Source organism: Sturnira hondurensis, unplaced genomic scaffold (assembly GCF_014824575.4).
Source record: "Sturnira hondurensis isolate 20B ecotype Veracruz unplaced genomic scaffold, ASM1482457v3 Scaffold0016462, whole genome shotgun sequence".
In the NCBI taxonomy this organism is placed as follows: domain Eukaryota; kingdom Metazoa; phylum Chordata; class Mammalia; order Chiroptera; family Phyllostomidae; genus Sturnira; species Sturnira hondurensis.
This window is the reverse complement of record NW_028089093.1, coordinates 13,022,184-13,031,715: the sequence shown is the minus strand read 5'-3', so window position 1 is coordinate 13,031,715 and position 9,532 is coordinate 13,022,184. Positions and strand designations below refer to the sequence as shown.

Below are 9,532 nucleotides of genomic sequence, written 5' to 3'. Positions count from 1 at the left end.
AATTATTATTTTTCTAAGATTTTATTATTTATTTTTAAAGAAGGAGAGAAACATCAATGTGATGTGTGAAAGATACATCAATTGGTTGCCTCTCACATGCCTCCACTGGGGACCTGGCCCAGAACCCAGGCATGTGCCCTGACTGGGAATCGAACTAGCGACCTTTCATTTTTCAAGCTGGTGCTCAATCCACTGAGTCACACCAACGAGGGAAGAATTCTTTTTTTTAAATATGAGAAATTATCTCTAGTTTATTATTTTAAAAAGTACATTAAATGTTGTACACCAAATTTTCATAGTGATTGGCTCTTTGTGGACAGATTTGTGCTGAATTCTTCCTACACTGAATAATTCTGTGATTTCTAAATTTCCATTGTGGATTTATTATTATTATTATTATTATCATTATTATTATTATTTTCTCTTAACAGGGAGTGCACAAGTGCAGTCCCTTACTTCCACAAATTATGCAGTCAAGGGTTCCACATTTGGGGAAATCATAGGGACCAGCACCCCTGGAGCACAATGGGTGAGCCTCGCCCTGGGAAAACCACCTTCACGCTCATGGTATCTTCCTTGCCAGGTAGGTATATTGTGGACATCTATTACTATTAATGCATAAAGTGACTATGTATTTTTTTTCTTTAGTGCACTTTAAAAAATGCTTATCCCAAACTAGCTAACTCAAAATATGTCACTAAGAATAAGCCTAGATTCTTTATACTACCTGCTAAAAATTAGAGAAAAATATGGGAAAGTTTAACAAGTTTGGGCTACATTTGAATGCAGATTTTATCTCACATTGGCTGTGTAACTTCCAGTGAGTCAGTTATTTGCCATATTGTGACTGCGTTACAGCCTTGGGGATTACATGGAGAATCACTGAGAACACATTAGTGCTTTCCATCATGATCACAAAGGAAATGTTGTTTGTGTAGCCATATTTCCAGTTTCCTGCCTTAAAATACAGTAAGATGCAATTCCAATGATAACTATTTTAACTTTATATAAATAATGTGGCATATAATTTTCTACAGTTGCACTTTTTAATAGTAGGGGAGCTTTCCCACAGTGGCACCACTATAGAACTCCAAAGGAGAACAGAAGAGGCAAGAAGGCCTGGATTAGAAACAAGTGTGGAAAGAGGTTTGTGTTTACAGAGGGTTGGGAACAGCATATGCTACACTCTTACTGGGCAATTTGAATTCTATATAATCAAGAATAAAGTCATTCCATTTGTATGGATTTATATTTCCTTCTAAAATTTTTTGATAGTTGGCTTGTTTCTTACATTTTTCACACACATTGTTTAAATAACCAAATCCACAAACTAATATTCTACTATGGGTTTCATACCTATAAACAGTTAACTGAAAATAAAAAAGAAATAATTTACATACAATGAAAGAGCAATAAAAATATATCAGCCCAATACAAGTGCCCCGTAGGTGTGTAGGTGCAAACAACAAAACAGTCTAAACAAATTCTAGACTTGCAGTGTGCTGTTTACACTTTTTCTGAGAAAATATGCCTGAGTTAGAATTTACACTTCACAACAGTTCCTTTCTTTTTCTTTTTTTTCAAGGAGAAAGAGAGGGGGAGAAACATCAACGTGTGGTTGCCTCTCACACACCCACTACTGGGGACTTGGCCCACAACCCAGGCATGTGCCCTGACTGGGAATTGAACCAGCGACCCTTTGTTTCACAGGCCTGTACTCAATCCACTGAGCCACACCAGCCAGCGTGAAAACAGTTTCTAGAATAATGTTATAATGTTAGTATGTCAGATCACCAATATAACTAGTTCCCTGTCTTTTAGGCACATGGTACATTTTCCAGCTGAAATTAGATATACCCATGTGATTGGCTTTGGCCAAATATGAGAGTGAAAGTGACAGGTGCCACTTCCGGGTGTCAGAACTTTTTAGAGCTTGTGTGCAATTTGCATATCCTCTCTCTTTTTCCTCTGCCACTGTATCCGTCAAAGATCCAGAGGATAGCAGGTCTATCAGCCTGCATCCCAGAGATTGGAACATAAAGGAGTGCCTTCAGTGCCATATACTATGAATGAGGAAAAAACAAGTCCCTGTTGTATTTTTTAATTTTAAAGTATTTTTATTGAATATACTATTACAGTTTTCCCAATTTTCCCCCTTTATCCCCACTTCAGCCTGTACCCCCAACCCTCCAGTATTCCCCCCACCACTTATGTCATGTCCATAAGTTGTACATACAAATTCTTCGAGTTCTCTGTTTTCTATACCATTTTTATCTTTCTGCATCTATTTTATGCCTACCAGTTATGTTTCTTCTTCCCTGTACTTTTTCCCTACTATTCTTCCCCTCCTGCTCCCCGCTGAAAACCTTCCATGTGATGTTCATTTCTCTGATTTTGTTCCCATTCTAGTTATTTGCTTAGTTTTTGTTTATGTTGTTGTTTTTTTCTTTTAGGTCCATTTGTTTTTTTTTTAAGATTTTTTTAATTTAACTCTTGTTCAAGTACAGTTTTCTTTCTTGTATTCCCAGCCCTGCCCCACCAGTGCTCCCCACCTCCTTCTCATCTGTGGCCCCCACCTTAGTTATTGTCCATGTGTCCTTTATACTTGTTCATGTGAGTCCTTCCCCTTTTCCCCTGTGATTCTCTCCCCTCTCCCCTCTGCCCTCTGGACCCTGTCAGCACGTTCTGTATTTCAGTGTCTTTGGTTACATTTTGCTTGCTTGTTTGTTTTGTTGTTTAGATTCCTGTTAAAGGTGATATCATATGGTATTTGTCTTTCACTGCCTGGCTTATTTAGCTCAGCATAATGCTTTCCAGTTCCATCCATGATGTTGCAAAGGGTAGGAGCTCCTTCTTCCTTTCTGCAGCATAGAATTCCATTGTGTAAATGTACCATAGTTTTTTGATCCAGTCATTGACCATTTGTTGATAGTTGTGAGTTTGTTGTCCTTTTATTGTTCATATTTTTAATCTTCCTTTTCTTAGATAAGTCCCCCCAACATTTTATATAATAATGGTTTGGTGACAATGAACTCCTCTAACTTGATCTAATCTGGGAAGCACTTTATCTGCCCTTCCATTCTAAATGAAAGCTTTGCTGGATAGAGTAATCTTGGCCTTTTGTGACTTCAAATACTTCCTTCCAGCCCCTTCTTGCCTGTAAGGTTTCTTTTGAGAAATCAGCTGATAGCCTTACTGGGAACTTCTTTGTAGGTAACTGTCTCCTTTTCCCTTGCTGCTTTTAGGATTTTCTCTTTGTCTTTAATCTTGGGTAACTTAAGGATGATGTGCCTTGGTGTGTTATTCTTTGGCTCTAACTTCTTTGGAACTCTCTGGGCTTCCTGGACTTCCTGGAAGTCTATTTCCTCTGCCAGACTGGGGGAGTTTTCCTTCATTATTTGTTCAAATAAGTTTTCAATTTTTTGCTGTTGTTCTTCTTCTCTGGCACCCCTATAATTTGGAATGTTTTAGGTTATCCCAGAGGTTTGTAAGTCTCTCCTCATTTTTTTGAACTTTTGTCTCTTCATTGTGTTCTGCTTGGATGTTTATTTTTCCTTTTTTCCCAAATCATTGCTTTGAGTCCTGGTTTCCTTCCTGTCACTGTTGGTTCCCTGAATATTTTGCTTTATTTCATTTTGGGTATTTTTCATTTGATTTTTTCATTTTTCAACCAAGCTCAGTTCTGTGAGCATTTTGATTACCAGGGCTTTAAATTCTCCATCACATAGGCTGGCTATCTCCTCATCACTTAGCTCTCTTTCTGAAGTTTTGCTGTGTTCTTTCATTTGGGCCATATTTCTTTGTCTTGATGCAGCTGATGGGTTATAAAGGGGAGGGGTGGTAGGTGTTCACCCAGGTAGGGCCAACCTCTTTACTACGCTACAGCCCTGCCTGTGGGGGAAGGGCCAGAGAGGGATCAATGCAGCTCAGCTCTTGTCTGTAGTGCACTTTCCAAGGAATTCTCATGTGATACTGGGAGTTTCTCCCTCCGCAGCGACCCCCACCGTAGTCCACAGTCCGCTCTGAGTGTCAGTCTGCCTTCATCCGGCCCTGCCTGCACGGTCTGCTGCCTTGCTGCAGAAAAACTGTCACTGTTTTAAAACAAAGGTTCTCAACTTGGGGCAGATACCATCTTCCATTCCCAAAGAACATTTGGCAATATCTGGAAATATTTTTGGTTGCCACATCTTGTATGAGGTGTGTGTCTAGTGGCATCTAGTGATAGAGTTCAGGGATGATGAAAAAATTCTTACAGTGTGTGGGACAGCCCTCCACAACAAATAATTAGTCAACCCAAAATGTCAATAGTGCCAAGTGTGATAGATCCTATTTTAACCACAGAGGTAGAAGGACTTTTGTTAATGCAGCATAATCTAGGCCTTTCTGACTGATACATGATTTGGTATTTGGAAATCTATTGATACAGTTTACCATAATAATGGGGCAAAAGAGAAAAATATGATCATCAACAGATTTAGAAAACTCATTTGAAAAACATTCAATATCTGTTAGTGAAATAAGAAAACCATAGTTATATTCTTAATTTCATATTTGAATATTACAAAAACATTTCTCAAAAGCCAAATTACAATTAATTTTTTAAATATAATTTTTATTTAATTCTTGTTCAAGTACAGGTTTCTGTCTTATATTCCCAACCCCAAATTACAATTAATTTTGAGATAGTAAAATGAGCCCACCAAATCCCCCAACTAGAAGTAGTGTAGTGGTTCGATTGGTAATGGTATATAAAATAATATTTCTTGCTTCAGGAAATATTGCTCATATCCATTAATAGGATTAATGAATACTTTCTGGGGACTCCTGCCTGATGCAGGAGTTGAGACTAGATCTACTTTACTTTTCTCTTCAGTTCTAAATTGGGGCATGTTCAAAGGTAAATTTATTACAACAGCTGTGTCCTTATAATATAAGTAGATGCCACTTGTAACTAACAAATACAAATTATTTGATAATAAAATATACTAAAATGTGGGTGGTTTCCAGTTTATAACTTGTGACTTATATATTTTATAATATTTCTTATACTGAGTAAGTCCCCTTGGTAGGGATCAAAACTCGAAATTAGAACTAAGACTGGGACCAGCAGGGACTCATACACTCTGGTAATTCCACTGGCAACACTCACTACCTGGCTAATCCTGGGGTGATGGCTCAGCTGAGCTTGTTGGTAGGCGCTTTCTCAGAGTCCCATTTATTCTCAGGAGTTCAGCAACGTCGCTCTGATTAAAATGGCAGAGCAAGGAATACTTAAGAAAGAGGGATTACCATGGAAACCACCCTTTGCCTACCGTTCTCATCCCACACCCTATAATTTACTAGTCAAAGAGTATTTTGGTCATAAAATTGTCAATGAAAACTTTTTAAAGATTTTATTTATTTATTTATTTCTAGAGAGGGGAAGGGTGGGAGAAAGAGAGGATGAGAAATATCAATGTGTGGTTGCCTCTCGTGCACCCCATCTGGGGATCTGGCCCACAACCCAGGCGTGTGCCCTGACTGGGAATTGAACTGGTGACCTTTTTGTTCACAGGTCTGCACTCAATCCACTGAGCCACACCAGCTGGGGCTCTATGAAAATTTTTGAGACAGATAACACAAATTTTAGAAATAGTTAAATGTCCATGGAAAAATGGAATAAGGTTCTGTTTGCACCAGAGAGATTAACCAGGTAAGAAGATAGTTTCTTCAGTCTAACTTTATTGACCTTAAGAAGCCTTTACTAGTTCAATTCATGCAAAACAAATTCTCCTAAAGGAATATTTAGATCTAGTTTTTAAAAAATAATTTGGTTTTATATACTTAAAAATTATGAACTTCATATATTTGTATTTATTATTGTTAATAATCAATTTTTGTTTTATGGAAAAAATAAAATTTTCAGGAATGAAACTCCCATTTAGAAGCACTAAAACTCTTGGAAATAAGCGATTGCTTTATCTTAGTTATTCATATAATCAGGGTAAAAGTTGAGGTTTATTTATACCATGCAGTAGTAAAAAGCAACCTATCTTGGACAATGACCAACTTAATATCTGTTTTTTTCTCTTAGTGTATTTTTAAACAAGTTTCAGAAATCCTAAATTCCATAGGGTGAATCAATAGGAAACTCAAGTCAGCTTCAGGAATTGTGGTGCTCTCATCTCAGGGAGGGGAAAGTAAACAGAGAATGGAGCTTTTTATCTCTGTGATTTCATCTCTTTTGTTATTTATTTGAACAGATTTTAAAAGTACCATTGAAATGTTATTTTAGTAATATTGATTTATAACAGAAATAGAAAACCAGATATGCTAGACACTTATGAGTATAAACTAGTGAGTATTTATTACCAATATAAAGGAAACTCTTATCAATGTTCAGATACATTATACTACATTTTTGCTATACATTAGGTATGTTTTATCAAAATCAATTGCAGAGTTTTAACAAGACAATGGTCAAACCCAAGGCACTGTATATTATGATGGAGAAGAGAGAGTGGTCAGGTCAAGTTAGTTCTCTCACAGAGCTCATACAGCTTTGTCCAAAACGAGAGGCTCCCAAGAGCAGTTCAGGGAATGTCATGATTGAGGTTAAAAGCCAAAATGCATGACAAAAAATGTGTCATGATTTTCAGTTGTAAATAAACATTCCAAAGAAACCTATAAAAAACATATGTTATCTTGCACAATGACCAGATTCATACAATGGCACAAAATACAAAGAGACTGTTAATTTTTTTTCTGCTCAGGTTTTTTTAGAGAAGTGCTGAGGAGGTAAAAATTAACTGAAGTATTTAAAATTTGTTACAATACAATGTAGATCAAATGACCAGGTAAGAAACTTCGGTCTTGACCTTTGATAATTCCTTAAATACAGTGTTGCCTAAACTTGTGATCATTAATTTATCTGGGTTGCCAATAAACTGTGATCATTAATTTTATCTTATAGGGGAAATTACTCTGAAGAGGTTTCAACCATCTAATTTTGTATCAACCCAACACTGTAAATGACTATTATTAGTCAATGAATTGTCTCAAATGGGAAAAATTTCAGTGATACAAGGTGTTCTTATGGTGACACCAACAACAAAATTAAGCCAAAAAGAAAACAAAATTTGTTGGTTTATTAAATTTTCCTATCTTTATAAATAAATTGGTTAGTCATTGATGTACTTGGGGCCTCTCTTTGGGATGTTATGGGCTGGAATGTGCCTGATGGGCTGCACGAGCTTGCTGATCCTTGTTATTTTTTTTTTTCATTTTGTTTCTTTTCTTTTTAAAAAATATTTATTTATTTTTAGAGAGAGGGGATGGGAAGGAGAAAGAGAGGGAGAGAAACATCAATGTGTGGTTGCCTCTCATGTGTCCCCCACTGGGGACTGGCCTGCAACCCAGGCATGTGCCCTGACTGGGAATTGAACCAGCAACCCTTTGCCTCACAGGCCCACACTCAATCTACTGAGCTACACCAGCCAGGGCTGTTTCTTTTCTTTATTCTTCTCTTTGAGATTGGTCTTTGGAGACTTCAGGCTTCCACGTGAATATGACTGACAGACCACAGTCTTCTGGTCATACCCCAGTGGGGAAAGGCCCCATGCCTTTCTTCAATATTTAGGGAACAAAATTGTTAAAGCATAATTCACTTTCTGAACTGCACCCAGTAAAATGGGCAGACAGAAGTCTGTGCAGTGTCCACACTGAGCTTACATTACTCATTCTTACTCTAACCAGGAAAATCTAACATACAGTTTCAGCAGAACCACTGAGTTGAAAATTTATACTGTGGACTAGCAGATGAATTCTAAAGGCCTTTGTCAAACATCCTGTTTCTTTATAGTTAATAGCTTGCAAGAAGACCAAGAAAAAAAAGACATAAGTGATGCTATTCCAACAGGAAGTTCTATTTTCATGAATGACTGCCACAGTGCCCACATTAGGTTCCTCGAAGGCGGCTATGAAATTGCTGGGGTTTAATAATACTAGTAACTTTTAAAATCTATTTTTTAACTGGTCAGGACAGGTCCTTATCTGTCTTTGCAGATGTTCCTTTTATATCTTGCTCATGTTTTGCTGAACATGTGCTTCATATCACACAATTCTGAGCACATAGACAGTGGACGACGATTGGGTTTAGATGTGTTTGCAGATAAGAGCTGTTCAAGGGGCTGTCCACTGATGACTCCACATGCTCTGTCAGAAATAAGCACTGGGAACACAGAATTCTGCAAGTGTTGCCTGGCTTGGCCTTTTTGAGCACCGAATGTGAACTGTAATACAGGAAGCAGGAGAGAGCCCTGCATTCACAACATAATATGAACATCAAAACAGCCTACTAAAAATGTCTGAAGCTTCACTTACTAATGAAAATATTTTATACATCATTGTGGACAACACAGTCAGTAATACATATGGATTATGTTATCTGTTTTCTCTTTTTCGAGGAAGTGTTGAAAAAACCTTAACCCATGTGGCTGAGGAGAAAAATTTGTTCCAGTTTAGATTCTCATCTGTGAAGGCACCATTATTGTTTTTCTATGAGGTTTAATCTGAGGAAGAATGTTTGCTTCTTATATCAGGGCAGTGAGTGATCTTTGCTTTTGCTCTTCCTTAAAATGTAGTCTGAAAATAGTAGAGTCTTGAGTTCTAGGAAATGCTTTGCTCGTATATGCTTCAGGTTACTGACTGCTGATGTGTGGTGTTGCTATTTTCTTTCTTACCCAACTATTTCAGGTTTGAGCATTTTCTACCAATTACTAGCTTTCCGTGGGATCAGCTTTTCCCCATAAAACATTCCTGAGTATCACAGTCTGTGAAGAATATGTAATACAAAACATAAACATAGTTATGGGGAACAGCATTCCTTCTGGGCAGAAAGCTTATTTTACCCTTTAGGACACCTTAAAAACAGATCATCCATTCCACAGAAATACAAATGTCAACACTTTTTATATAATTTCATTAAGCTTACCTCTATCAGCTCCATGGTATGATTAATCTTTCTATAGTAAATATTTTGAAGCTCCCACCACTACTTAAGACATCCAGAATCCACGGGTCTAGAATCTCTAATACCCATAGATTCTGATCAAATTCAGTAATATTATTTTCTACAGAAAATTGGGTATTGGGTTTGTCTGGGTAGACTAATTTTTATAACAAACGACCCCAAGATGTCAGTGGCATTATGCAACAAAAGTTTATTTGTCACCCACAGTTCAATGTAAGTTCAGTGTAGGTTGGCATGGGGGTGGTGTGGGGAGGAGGGATTGTGATCTATGTTGTCACAGGGATCCAGGGATCCAGGCTTTCCATCCTAGAGGTCCCCTCACCTATAGGTCCTTGTTATCCTCTTTATTCAGGTGGAGGTTTAATGGGACAGGCCTGAAAACGGTCATCATTTTAGCTCATAATCCATCATCTAGAACTGACTTCTCTGTGTCCAAGAAGAAAAGGAGAACACGAATAGGACTGATCACCAGCACTTTCTCACAGGTCGGAAATGGTTTAACATCACAGTCCTGGGACAAAA

At 37.5% G+C, this 9,532-nt stretch overlaps 1 non-coding gene across 1 annotated transcript; it reads right to left on the bottom strand.

Moving 5' to 3' along the window:
• Window positions 1-427: 427 nt before the first annotated feature.
• Window positions 428-591, bottom strand: LOC119001000 (U1 spliceosomal RNA). The gene has a single exon (XR_005069458.1). It is a non-coding gene; the product is annotated as a U1 spliceosomal RNA (small nuclear RNA).
• Window positions 592-9,532: the final 8,941 nt, after the last annotated feature.